Here is a 15189-nt window from a genome sequence, read left to right on the forward strand (position 1 = left end):
AGGCCGGATTTGAACTCAGGTCCTCTTGAATCCAGGGCCAGTGCTTTATGTACTGTGCCACCTAGCTGCCCCCCTCCAATTTTTAAAAATGAATCTTACAATTATCTCGAAAGGAAATAATTTTTCTGTCTCATACTGCTAGGTTTTATTAGTAATATAAAGAAATGAAAAAATGGGGCAGCTAGGTGGCGCAGTGGATAACTTAACACTTACTAGCTGCATGACCCTGGGCAAGTCACTTAACCCCAATTGCCTCACTAAAAAAAACAAACAAACAAAAAAAAGAAATGACCAATCCTTTATGTAGGTTTTGCTTATATTCTTCTTTACTGAAGTTATTAACTGTTTCAATTAATTATTGTAACTAATTGTAATCTCAGTAAATACACATATCATCTGCACAGAGAAAGACTTTTGTGTCTTCTTTGCCTGTGCTGTGTGGGAATACCCACAATTTCATATTTTATGTCTATAGGCAGCATTTTCAGAACCATATAATGCAACAGCAACAATAGACATCCTTGTTTCATCCCTAATCTTTTTTTAAGGTTTTGATTGTTTCTCTATTATAAATAATGATAAAAGACACAATAAATGTTTGTTAAAATTATCTGAATTAAATTGGGGATCTCAGGTACCATCTAGGAAATAGCTCCATTGCCATATCTTTTAAGTGGACAAATGGATGACTGCAAATTTGGACCAGTGAGTATGTCTATTCATCATCAAAAGGATAGGTGTTATCAGGGTGGTTATTTCTCCTACTAATGCAGATTATAACTCTTCTATCCTTTTGAAGGCTATTTTTAATGAGCCTACCCTAGGGCTCCTTCACCCCCCAGCTCATTATCTGGTGGTTACCTCTTTGTTGACAAACCTTTCAGCATTTAACTAGACTGGTTTTTGGACAAAATAATCTCTCACTTCCCATTCTCAAAGTCTTTCTAGGTTGTGGCCACTAGGTGGCACAATGGATAGAGTATTGGGCCTGGAGTCAGGAAGATCTGAGTTCAAATGCTTCCTTAAACATCTACTTAGCCGTGTGACCCTGCACAAATCTTGTAGGCTTTCTCATTTTCAGTTTCCTCAACTCCTAAATTTGTTGTGAGGACCTAATGAGATAACATGATGTGATGACAACGACTACAGTGATGACAAAGTTGACAATATCGATATTGATAGAACCTTCACCTTTAAGAACCTATGGTCTATCACACACAAAGAAAAAGAACCCATGGTCAACTCCACATTATGATGGGGTCAGGGGGACGGAAGGGAGGAAGGGAAAGGAATAAGCATTTATTAAATGCCTACTATGTAAAAAAATGCCTACTATGTGCCAGGCATTATGCTAAGAACTTTATAAATATTATCTCATTTGATCTTCATAGATAGTTGCTAATTTTTTTCCAATTTTACATTAGAGGAAACTGAGGCAGACAAAGGGGTGAGGTGACTTTTCCAAGGTTACATAGACAGTTGTAGCAGTAGTCAGTATCTGAGGCTGGATTTGAATTCAAGTTTTCCTGATTCTAGGCCCAGTGTTTTATCCACTGTGCCACTTAGTCACCATGACAAAGAATTATAAAAAGACTTTAATGGATTTAATGGACTTTAATAATGACTCTTATAGCCCACCTCACTCCCCAGACTTTGGACTTACATAGTCTGGGTTCAATACTGGGGTCTAACCTCAAAAGATCATGGCTTCTCTTTGGCTCCTTCTTCTACCATCTTTAGAAATCATTGTTGACAACCGTTGAATCATAGATTTAGAGCAAGCAGAGGCCAAGTTACCATAATCATTTTATTTAATTGTCATTGTTCAATCATGTCTGACTCATCATGACCCCATTTGAGGTTTTCTTGGCGGTGATACTGGAGTAGTTTTCCATTTTCTCCTCCAGCTCATTTTACAGATGAAAGAACTCTTACAAACAGGGTTAAGTGACTTGCCCAGGGTCACACAGCTAGTAAGTGTCTGAGGCCAGATTTGAACTCATGAAGATGATCCCATACCAAGGCCTCCATCTACTGTACTACCTAGCTGTCTCATTTTACAGATAATTAAATCAAGGCCCAGAAAGTTGAGGTAACTTGTCCTTAGTCACATGGGCAGTAGGAGCAGAAGTAGCATTGGAAACTAGTACAATACTCCACTACACTATATTTTTTCTTCAACTTTTTGTTCATTTTCAAAGTCACACAACTGCACTATTTTGAATTATTGAGCAAAATAAGGGACTGCCTCAGTTTCCTCATCTGTAAAATGGACTTGATATCTTCTGGCGTCCCTTCCAACTCTAAATCTATCATCCCATGGAAATCCTATAAATGATAAAAGCGTGTGACTCTATAGAAGATCCTGGAACCAAATTGAATACAGTCGAGCTACAACCTTGAAGGAGTTTTGCATATCCTACTCCTGTTTTAGCCAGTGTAAACCTAGATAAGGGCAAATTCTAGCTGTACTTGCTGTTTTCTCTCTCCACTTTTAAGAATGGGAGTGAGAGTACCACCTGCCTCTCAGTGTTGTAAGGGAAGTACTTTGTAAGCCTTGCGGGACTAGATTAATATACACTGCTCTTAACCTGTGAGGTATTGCCAATTTCAAAGACACTGTTATGATTCCAGTTGAGAGCTTCTGAGTAAGAAGTACATAGACGCTAGTAGCAATCTGTTTTATATAAAAGAAATCTTAAAATGCATCCAATGTCAAGAAGGTGACTTCAGCAGAAGGCATGATTGGTGATAAACATACACCCAGTAATGGAGAGGAGGTGGCTGACATTCACAAACTGTGGGTTTGATTGAGTTAAAAGAAAGCACCAGTGAGCCCACAGAATTTATAAGGACTAGAGAAGGTTAAATTGAATCCAGGCAGCAAGCCAGAGGGCAAAAAAAATCTATGACCTACTCCCTCAAGTCCTGTTCATCTCATTCAGCAGAAGAAAGTTTGCAGTTGCTGAGCCAACATCTTTGATTAATTAGAAGTTATTGCTTAAACACACACACACACACACACACATACACACACACATGTTTTTTCTATACACTTCAAAGGTTTCTGACCAAGTTTCTCTTTTCTCTTTCTTTCTTTGTGATATTTGGCAATTCCATTTGATTCAATCAGTATTTATTCAGTACTTCCTATATTAGTTGCCAGCTCTAGAGCTGGAAGCAGTCCTACATACCATCTAGGTCAACTCCCCCTTTTTACAGAAGAAACTGAGGTCCAGGCTTATTAAGCAACTTGCCCAAGGTCACACAGGTAGTGTCAGAAGCAGGAACTGAACCCACATCCTCCAACTCCAAAGACACCATGCTAGGCACCGTGCCAAGGGCTGGGGATACAAGGACAAAAATTAAAATGTTTGGAGCTTACAGTTCACTGGAGGGATTTGGGGGGGGGGGCGAGGCAATGAGGGTTAAGTGACTTACCCAGGATCATATAGCTAGTTAAGTGTCAAGCGTCTGAGGGCAGATTTGAACCCAGGTCCTACTGAATCCAGGGCCAGTGCTTTATCCACTGTGCCACCTAGCTGTCCTCACTGGAGGGATTTATGTAGATGGGTAAATAAACTGAACATATGTTCCGAGTAAAGACAGAATAATTGAGGGAAGGAAGTGTGAGCCTGATCCTTGAATGGACCCTGGAAGTCTAAGAAGTGAAGAGAGCATTCTAAATATGGAGTTGGAAGATGAGAGATCGTAGATGGGGAAAAAAGAAATAGGCAAGTGTGCCTAGAAAGTAGAGAGTGTGAGGGGGGATTAGTGTGAGATAAATCTGGAAGGATAGATTGGAATTCAACTGGGAAGGCTCGAAGTGTCAAACTGAAGAGGTTTCTTTTTGTCCTAAAACTCAGAGAGTGCATAAGTACTATTGATTGATTGATCCACACATGTATCCACATATATCCATGTATATACATACACACATGCAGGTATATATGTGTAACTACATATATATACTCATACTCGTGTGTATATCTGTGCATGTGTATCCACACATACATATTGCACATATGCATACATACATGCAAGTGTATATATACTTGTATGCATGTATATAATATTCAGCATAATGTATATGTGTATATAACATATAGTATTATACATACTATATACTATACCTATGGTTGTTTTAATATCTTTCATTGCTGTAAATTTATAACAACTGTGAGAGGTATGCATAAATTCATAGAATGTTAAAACTTGAAGGGAATTCACCATTAAACCTCTGAGGTAGGTAATGTAAGCATTATTCTACCCATTTTACGGATGAATTGAGGATAAGAGAAACAAGTGACTTGTATATGGTCCCACAGCTAGTATGTATCAGAACTGACATCTGAACCCAGATGATCTGACTCCCAAGTGCAGTAGCTTTTCATCTCCTATACCACAATTTCTGTTAGGGTAGACAGGGCTCGTGGAATTTGGTGAGAGTAAAAATTTCTCTAGGCTGAGTTTGAAAGTTACCAAAGCAATGTAGGAATGGCTAAAATTGACAGCCTTCATTTCTTTCTCTGGTTTTTTAGGGAAGAAAGGGAAAAATGGGAAGGAAAAAGAAGGAGAGAATTGAAAAGAGGGCTTTTGATAACTGCCAAAGCCCGATTAAGCTAAGGGAGGGAGGAAGAAGAAGGAGGATCTTGGAAATGAGAGGTCCCCAGAGTTAGCCTCAAGCCTCAAATCCCTGCCTTGCTCTGCCATTTTATGAAGAGGTCTCAATTTCAGCTGAGTTAAAGAAAAAAACAACTGCCTTTAAAATGAGCATTTATTTGATTATTTTCTTATTTATGCCAGAAATTGAATGCCATTGTTGTCACCCACCAAACCAGCTGCCTGGGTCTGAATAGTTCAGACCTCTCTGAGGTGCAGGAGATCTTCCCCCCAAGAATAACAAACGCATTCTTTGTTAAGCTGCATACGTTTTTTTGAGTGCCGGGGCTCTTTGCATTGTAAAATTTTACATGCCATCAAGAGCCTTTGAAAAATTAGTAGCATATGATTTGAGTTCTCCTATTGTTTCCTTGAGAAGGGCAGCTGGGGGCCACTGTGGCTTCTAGGCAGCTGGCTTCCATGTATATATACCCACATGAAAATAGATCTGCCCTGCTGCATCACAGATAAATCAATCACTGCAGCTCATTGCCAGGGTAAATCACTTCAAACAATTCAGGAGTCTGAAGGTTAATAAAACAGGTCCATTCACAATTGAGCAGGAGGCTGCTGTCATGATATAGATCAGGACATGGGGACCAGAACCTGCCATCCATCCAAAGTACTCTGATGCTATCTAGCTTTTAATTAAACTATCTTGGTACACAGCCTGAATAAAAAGCAGAAAAACGAGAATCCTGTCCTGGCAGGAACACATAGACCAAAAGAGTTCTCTGCCCACAAGGCAGCCATATTTCCTCTTAGTTTGTTCAGTGCCTCACCAGCCAACCCAGGGACACAGATGACCTTTTACACACATCTTTGCTTGTTTGACTTTCTGACCACCAAAGAAGGTAAGTCCCTTGAATCTCTGACCAACAAAGAAATTAAATTGTATCATCTAATCAAATCCAATCAGCATTTCTTAAATTGCCTAATATGTGCAAAGTTCCTAGGACTGCAAAGACAAAAGAAAAATGGATAACTTTCATTTCAAATGACCCATTACTAGCCTCTAGCACTAATCTTAGAGATCTAGGTTAGTAGTTTTGTGGAAAGAGGCTGAATTTAGAGTCGGAGGACTAGGGTTTGAATTCCCTAACCCTAGTAGAATTGTCTAGGTCTACTTCTCTACTTTAAGAAATGTAATTAATACTTTTGTCAGACTGAATTCTAAGAGAGAGACTAAGGAAAAACAGTAGGTGCTGAAATTATACTCAGGAGTTAGATCTGAGTACAGTGAATAGTGTTTTTGTTGTTGTTTTTGATAACTACAGTAATTCAGTTCAATAAGCTTTTTTTTTCTTGGGGATGATCTCTAAACTCAAATGATATTTCAATTTCTATGCTTAGAAGTTTGGGGCAATTCTTGTAGCTAGGTGATGAAATGGATAGAACACTGGGACTAGAGTCAGAAAAAACTAAATTTCAGATTCATCCTCAGACACTTACTAGCTGTGAGACCTGGGCAAGTCACTTAACTTCTGTTTCCCTCAGTTTCTTCAACTGTAAAATTGGGATAATATTAGCACCTATCTCCCAGGGTTTTTGTGAGGATTAACTAAAGTGTAAAGTGCTTGACATAGTGCCACAGTAAGCACAATATAAATGTTAGCTGTTATTAGTTATAGGGGATAGAGTGCTAACCTGGGAATCATTTTTATGAGTTCAAATCCAGCCTCAGACACTTACTAGCTATGTGACTCTGAGTAAGTCACTTAACCCTGTTTGCCTTAGTTCCTCATCTGTAAAATGAGCCAGAGAAGGAAATGGCAAACCATTACAGTATCTCTGCCAAGAAAGCCCCAAATGGGGTCACAGAGTTATATACAACTGAAATGACGGAACAACAATAATTATTTGTTGTTATTGTTATTGTTGTTGTTACTGCTGCTGCTACTACTACTATTACTGCTGCTGCTGCTGCTACTACTACTACTACTACTTCCTGTGTTGTGTTGAGATTTTTTGGTCCTATACTTCTGGGAGACCTATGATCCTCAGGTTAGCTCTACACATGCCATCTTCGAGATCTATTTCTTTTGCTTGTATAGTGAGAATATTTTCTTTTAATGTTATTGTTTCTTCCTTCTTTAGGTTATCCTCTTCTGTGTATTTGCAGTGCCGGTCTGTTGTTCTCTCTTTCATTTCTTTGGTAAAGCTTGCCATTACAGATTCCAGTTTCTCTATTCTGCCTGTTGTTTTTGTTGTGTAGGCTATACATTCTATTCTCATAATTCTCATTTCTCTTTTGAACCACTTAGGAACAATGTGTTGTGGTTCTGTGTTCTCTACACATTCCACAGGGTTCTCTGTCTCATTAAATGTTGGATCATGTTCCTTTGTTTCACAGTGTTTATTCATAGTTGCCTGAAGCCATTTACTAGATCTAGAGACCATATTTCCTTCTGTGGTTAATGTGGTTTTTTCCTGTTGATTTATCTACTTATGTTCAAGGTCTTTCAGTCTTCTTTCTGAAATCTTGGGTATTTTCAGTCTGTTTCTGACTCTCTTCCTTCTGATGATGGTGGTTTCCTTGGAAGCCGGATCTCAAAGCATATCAGCCTCCTCCCGCTTCAGGCAATTTATGGTTCACCAACTTAGATCTCTCTTTCAAATGACATTTGGGTAGATAGAACTGACCCCAGCTGGAGATTGATCTCTTTCTCTTTGGCTTAGGGGACTGCTATACAACCTCCCACACACACATGTGCCTACACATGCATGTGCACACACACACACACGCACACACACATAAACACACACTGTATCCTTTCCCATTCCCTTTGTTTCTCAGTTCTCTGGCCCAGCACTGGCTGTTCAGAGAAGTGCCCACTGATGCTACAGGATTGCCTGACGTTGGCTGTTCAGATCTTTGCAGCACTGGTACTATAGGGTTGTCTGTGCTGACTTATAGTAGAGCAAACTCTGAAGCCTGGAGCTGGGGTCTCCACTGACAGTAGAAAGAGGGAGAGAGGAGTGGGGTAGGGTTGGTTCTTGCTGTGAGCCTATGCATCAGGTTCTTGCATTTGCTAGTGCAGCCTTAATGCTGGCAGCATGAGAAGACGGGGAGGGGGATGCTCAGAATAAATGAGCTGATCAGTTTATGGTTTGTTGGTTTTTTTTTTAACATTCTTGTGGATTCTGAGTGTCCTAGATCATGGAGAAAGCTAAAGTTGCTTTATCTTTGGCATATAACTTATGTTTTGGAGAAGTTTGAGAAATTATGGGGATCAGTGAAAATGTCTAGTCTCCCATCTTGTTGCTAATTCAACCCCGAAGTCTTCCCAATAAACACTTTATGAGCATATATAAGAGGCAGCTAGTTGGCAACTAATGGATAGATTTCTGGGCCTGGAATCAGGAAGATTTATTTTCTTGAGTTCAAATCTAGCCTCAGTTTCCTCATCTGTAAAATGAGCTGGAGAAGGAAGTGCCAAACCACTCTAGTATCTCTGCCAAGAAAACCCCAAATGAGATCACAAGGAGCTGGATAGGACCGAAACAACTGAACAGCAACAACAAGCTTCTGCAAAGCAGTGGGCTAGTCACTGGGGAGGCAGATAAAGACATTTTAAAAAATAATCTGTGCTCTCAAGGTCCTTGAATTCTATTGAGGGACTAGGGGTGAGGTGCAGCATATACACTGATAAATAAGCACAAAATACATACAAAAATAATGCAAAATAATTTCAAGAGAAAGAAAGAGAACACTGACTACTGGGGAAGGGGGACATCTGGAAAGGCTTCATATAGGAGGCAGGAACTGAGCTGGGCTTTAAAGCACATGGGATTTGGTGGGGCAGAGGTGAAGAAGGTGATGTCATATACAGAGACCACCTGGCAGAGCAATTTGGTTGGACCATAGGATGTGAGGAGGAAGGTCATGTACAGTAAGCATAAAAATGTCTATTGGGGCCCAGCTTGTAAAAGACTTTAAATGTCAAATGGATGAGTCTATATTTTAACTGCAAGGTAACAAAGACCCACTGAAGATATCTGATTAAGGGTTTAACATGGTCAGACATGGATTTCAAGAATATCAATTTGGTAACTATGTGGGGGATGAATTGGAGAAAGAAAAAACTGAAAATGTGGTGTTTTCTTGTTTTGATTTGTTTTGTTTTAATTCTAAGGCCCTGTTCAGATCATTGGCTCTTGTCCTATCTTTTAGCCCACTACCCCACAGGTCCAGAGCTGTCCTTCCTCCCTTCCTCCTTTCCTCCCTTCCTCCCTCCCTCCTTTCCTCCCTTCCTCCTTTCCTCCCTTCCTCACTTCCTTCCTTCCTCCCTGCCTCCCTTCCTCCCTTCCTTCCTCCCGGGGGTTAAGTAATTTGCCCAGGGTCACACAGCTAGTAAGTGTCTGGGTTCAGCTTTGAACTCAGGTCCTCCTTTCTCCAGGGCCAGTGCTCTATCCACTGGACCACCGAGCTGCCCCGCCCAATTCTTTCTTTATAGTAGGGCTTGCTGCCTCTAAGTCTATCCCACAGCCCTATTAACCATGTCCCTTTTTGCAGCCACGACAAAAAACCAAAGCATGACTAATAATAATAACAATGATAGCTAGCATTTATATAGCACTTTACAGTACCAAGAAGTATAGGAATAGGCTACTTCTGAAATACTGTGGGATGGTGGCTACATCCCTCACCCCATCCCCAAATGCCCCACTGAGTCTGGGCAATAGCTCAGGTACACAGGTGGACAAGTTCATGTCTCTCCCTCTACCTCCCCAGTTGCAGTGAAGATAAAGTATTAGCTCTATGGGAGGTAGGAAGCAGAGGAGCAGCTTGCTGTCACTAGCACACATGACCCAAGCCTTGTCAGTGGAGAGCTCTTTAATTCTCTGTGCTTTGACCTCTATCTGCAAACGGGGGCCCCTCATGGTAGTGATAGCACAGGATTATTGTGAGCCAGAACAATTGTGAATGAAGGCATTTTACAATCTCTGGGTATGAGCAAACTGGAAATAATGTGTTCATCTTTTGGAGGCAAATCAGCATTGGCAGGCCCATAGGAATGACACTGGCTTGGGACATGTTCCCCAAAGTCCCCCAAGCAGAGACAAAGGGAAAAATTGTGTGTGAGAGGGAGAATCCTACTTTTTCCCCCAATATTATTTATTACGTTTTTCTGGAAGAAAATGTTATGAATGTTTTTATAATAACTAAAATGCTAAAGACAGCACTATTCTCCCTCATGTGTTTTTTAAATACTATGTACTTAAATTTTTTCTAAATAAAATTTTCTGTAGTACCAAATCATCATAATTTATGTACACAGAGGACCAGAATATGACATAATGCAAATGCAAAGGCAGGATTTCCTTTTGCCTTTGCCAGGCACCAGCAATATTTTCTAAAGTTTTATTTGATTTCTACATACTTTTTTTTTTACCTTAAACTTCATCCCCATTTACCTTTCTCCTGTAATGAAGAGAAACAGTTAAGTAAAACCTACTGACATGATGACTACATTTGTCAGTGCATGCCATATTCTTCATCTGTAGTCCCCCATTGTACCACTGAGATAAGAGAGGTGTGATCTGTTATCGGTTTCTTGGGACCAAAATTGGTCCTCAATTCTGTGATGGCTTTTTAAATGTTATTTTTGTGTCCATTATTCTAATTACTGTTTATAGAATCCTCCTTCCTCTGCTATTTAACTTTGTATCAGTTCATATACGTTTTCCATCGTTTCTCAGAATTCTTCATATTTCTCATTTCTTACAGCACAATAATACTGCATTATGTTCCTATACCAAGATTTGTTCAGCCTTCTTCAGTGAATTGGCACACCTTTTTTTAGGTTTTTTTGCTACCAGATAAAGAAGCATTGCCAATTAAATAAGAGAAGGAGATGGGCTGAATACCTTCTTTGCCTGAAACCTTCCTCTTGTTGAATTTTGACTGAGAGGTTGGTGGCTCTACAGGGGTCCCAGCAATATAGCATCGATTAAATGATGAGAGTGTGCTGAATTTGACTGGATTACAAAAGAAACAGCACACTTTGGGCTTTCTTTTGGAAAGACGCTTTCCAATGTTGCAGAATGCAGAAAATTTCTTTGATGTTTGGGCCAGGAATAAAGCCTCAGAGTCTGCCAAGTGCATTCATCCTACAGCTTATTGCCAAAACCTTTGCGTGAGATGGCCTCTGGTTCCTCTTGTTTCTAGCCTGCTTTAGATTCCTCCATTTTCCACAAGTGAAGGAAATTGTTCTTTTGTTGGGAATGATACCAAATTAATGTATCCTGTGAAGGTCTAAATCACCTTCTGACCCAAAGACCATATTTGTAAGCCTTAACAAGGGTGGGGTAACTAGATTTTGAGTCAAAAATAGCCAATATCCAGAGGGTGTGTTTCTGAAGTGGCATCAGCACCCCTGTATTCTGTATATTATCACCCCATCCCCGCACTTAGCCAAGCTCCAAACTGATACCCATTGTTGGTCTAATTTTTTCCTGGGTCCATCTTTACCCCCAGTTCTCCCACTTCCTCCCAGGGGATTGGGATATCATAGACCTTGCCATGAAGGATCAATAGGTTTTAAAGGATAATACACAAGTAAGACAGCTTTGAAACTAACATAATAAATTGAGTACAGTATATTCTTTTTCTTTTTTGGTGGGGCAGTGAGGGTTAAGTGACTTGCCCAGGGTCACAAAGCTAGTAAGTGTTAAGTGTCTGAGGTCAGATTTGAACTCAGGTACTCCTGAATCCAGGGCCAGTGCTTTATCCACTGTGCCACCTGGCTGCCCCAGAGTATAGTATATTCTTTATTTTTATTGTATTTTTAAAAAATTTGTTTTGCTAAATATTTCTCAATTACAGGTTGTTGTTTTTTTTTTGCAGGGCAAAGAGGATTAAGTGACTTGCCCAGGGTCACACAGCTAGTGTCAAGTGTCTGAGGCTGGCTTTGAACTCAGGTCCTCCTGAATCCAGGGCTGGTGCTTTATCCACTGCACTATCTAGCTACCCCTCAGTATATTCTTTATTACATTTTTTTTCCTTTGGTGAGGCAATTGGGGTTAAGTGACTTGCCCAGGGTCACACAGCTAGTAAGTGTTAAGTGTCTGAGGTCAGATTTTAACTCAGGTACTCCTGACTCCAGGGCTGGTGCTCTATCCACTACACCACCTAGCTGCCCCCCATTACATTTTTTTAAAAGCTGTACATAATGAATCTTCTTTTTCTGTTCTTTTTTTGGTATATGGAAATTTTCATATTTGTGTTAGTTAAGGATAATGTAAAGAATAATTATAAATGGATCTTTCTGGTTCATTTCTTCCCCTCTCAGATTCTAAAATTCTTGGAATCTTTTTCAATTAGCTTATTTCTCATATATTCAGTGACTCATTTGTTAGGAAAACAAAGGCCAACATTTGGAATTGAAATGTAAAGCATTTATTTGGGATAGAAATGAAGAGCAAGACAATAGAGAGTAATGATAGCCTGTACCCTGTATGACTACAGTTTTTCTTATCCCATCTCTCCAGAATAATTTGGGGTTTATTTTTTTAAGACTCCCAGCTCTCATAAGGGAAAACTGGGCAGTGTTTCATAGGCAGTGTTTGCCTCAGAGGAGGAGATGGGGGCAAAGTTTAAAGATTTCAGAGCAAAAAAAAAAAAAAGATAGAAAATAGAGAGGGGCAGCTGGTTGGTGCAGTGGATAAAACACCAGCCCTGGATTCAGGAGGACCTGAGTTCAAATTTGGCCTCATACACTTGACACTTACTAGCTGTGTGACTGTGGGCAAGTCATTTAACCCTTGTTGCCCCACCACCACCACCACCAACAAAAAAGATAGAAAAAAATAGAAGATTTCGGAGCAGCCAGCCTTGGCATCCCTGTTCAAAAACTGTTATTAGAATCTGAAGCTTTTCCAGAGCCAGCCAGTATCTACTTGTTCTGCTCTAATCAGGAAATATCCATCTCTTACTCCTCCTCCTCTTCCTCCTCCTCGGCAATTGGGGTTAAGTGACTTGTTCAGGGTCACACAGCTAGTAAGTGTCAAGTGTCTGAGGTTGTATTTGAACTCGGGTCCTCCTGACTCCAGGGCCAGTGCTCTATCTACTATACCACCCAGCTGCCCCTCTTACTGCTCTTCTTAAGCCTCCATATTGCCTTTCTCATACTCATTGATGTTTTCCTTCTTCCAACAGTTCCTCTCTCATCTATTATCAAAATCTGCCGGGGTAGGTCAGCTCCTTGACAAAGTAGGTTCCTGCTCTCATTCAATCAGCAATAATTCCCTGGCACCCAGTACCTCATGAGAAATGTAATGTTCTCCCATAAGCTGCCATGTTCTATATTCCTCCTCAGACCCATACAGATGGATCAGGAAGCAAGAAATACTAACCTATTTTCCACATTAGCAAATTAATTAACACAGAGAATGGTAGAGAAGTTTGCTTTCAACTAGGTATTACATTTAGGAAATACTATATAAAAACATTGAGAAATTGCATATCATAGAAGACTGGCCTTTGAGTCCCTAGTAAGTTAATATTTCTCAAATTGAAGTCCTTTACCTAAAATATTTTATTCCACACCCCCCCCAATTACATGTTAAATCATTTTTTAAAAAAAGTTTTGGGGGCAGCTAGGTGGCGCAGTAGATAGAGCACTGGCCCTGGAGTCAGGAGGACCTGAGTTCAAATTCCGTTCAGACACTTTACACTTACTAACTGTATGACACTGGGCAAATCACTTAACACTCATTGCCCACAAAAAAACAAACAAACAAAAACAAAAAACAAAAAAAGTTTTGAAGACATCTCCCAAAGGGGAAAAAGACCTATTTGTACAAAAATATTTATAGCAGCTCTTTTTGCGGTGACTAAGAATTGGAAATCAAAGGAACACCTGTCAATTGGGGAATGGGTAAACAAGTTGTGGTATATGATGGTGATGGAATATTGTTGTGGTATAAGAAATTACAAACAGGATGATTTCAGAAAGGCCTGGAAAGACTTGTATGAACTGACGTATAGTGAAGTGAGCAGAACCAAGAGAGAATATTGTACATAGAGATGGCAATATTATGTTATAAAGAACTATGAATGATTTAACTATTCTCAGCAAAACAATGATCCAGGACAATCCCAAAGGACAATTGACAAAACATACTATCTACTTCCAAAGAAAGAACTGATGCTGATGGAACACAGACTGAAGCATGCTATTTTTCACTTTCTTTATTTTTTCCTTTTATTCAAGTTTTCATATACAAAATGACTAATATGATAATGTTTTACATAATTGCACATGTATAACCCACATCTGATTGCTTACTGCCTCCTGGAGAGGGGAGGGAGGGAAGGAAAGATAAAAATTAGAACTCAAAACTATAAGTGAAAATGTTTATTATTTAAAAAAATGTTTTGAGTTCCAAATTCTTTCCCTTCTTCCCCACCCCTGTCTCTGAGACATAAGCAAAGACTTCCCTGGATGAATGGAATGAGACTTCTGATCAAATAATGCCCTATACTAAATTCTCCACCCACAGACCCACCCACCCTTTCTGTGAGGAAACTGAATATACTTTTTTGTGTGTATTTATGAATTTATGATCAAATTAAATATGAACCCTTGTATAAAAAGAGGATTGGGGGTTTTTTCCCTCCTCCTTCCCTCCCACCTCCCAGCGAGTATCATCAGTTCTCCTTTTCCTCTGTAATTTGGTCAACCATGCCCTGCATGGGTGAGTTATATTAACTCTCACCAGTTCTTGGAATTCATCTCAATGCCAATAAACTTTTAAGAAAGATCCCTTAGCTCCTAGAAAATAGATTCCAGTGGTAACCAGATTTAAAACAGGAACCTTTTAACCACATTAAGGTTATTTCTTATCTCCAACCTTGGCTAGATTGAATAGTTTAGGAAGATTATTCCCTAGGATGAACGGGACCTTTTAACTGATTCTCACTCTATTTGCTGGATCCGTGCTGTTTGCTTAACTTTCACTCAGGGTAGTTGTGAAGATCAAATGAGATAGTACTTGTAAAGTGTTTAGCACCGTGCCTGGCTCATAGTAAGCATTACAGAAGTCATTATTTACTTCCCAGAGGCCATTGTAAAGATTAAAAATATAATATGAATAAAGCCCTTTGAAGCCTCCAAGCACTATATAAATATCAATTATCAAGGTAGGCAGAAACACAGAAACAGTTTGCACAGAGCCAACAATAACATAAAGGCAAATGCCACTGGAAGACAGCAGAAGTCTGATCAAAGCAGTTACTAAATAATAATTTACATAGTGCTTACTATATAAAAGGCATAACGTATATATAAACAAAACATCAAAAACATCAACTATTGTAACAATAATAGCTAACATTGATATAGTTCTTTAAGGTGTACAAAGTGCTATGTATTTATTATCTCATTTGATTCTCATAATAATCCTGTGAGGTTATTTTTTTTTCCGGGGCAATGAGGGTTAAGTGACTTGTTCAGGGTCACACAGCTAGTAAGTGTCAAGTGTCTGAGGTGGGATTAGAACTCAGGTCCTCCTGAATCCAGG

At 39.6% G+C, this 15189-nt stretch overlaps 1 protein-coding gene across 14 annotated transcripts in view; it reads left to right on the forward strand.

Moving 5' to 3' along the window:
• The window catches only part of TRIM2 (tripartite motif containing 2), a 208958-nt gene that overhangs the window by 147694 nt on the left and 46075 nt on the right, over nt 1–15189 (forward strand). The gene's annotated exons all lie outside the window — the stretch shown is intronic.

The sequence above is a fragment of the Dromiciops gliroides genome, chromosome 6, assembly GCF_019393635.1.
Source record: "Dromiciops gliroides isolate mDroGli1 chromosome 6, mDroGli1.pri, whole genome shotgun sequence".
NCBI lineage: Eukaryota > Metazoa > Chordata > Mammalia > Microbiotheria > Microbiotheriidae > Dromiciops > Dromiciops gliroides.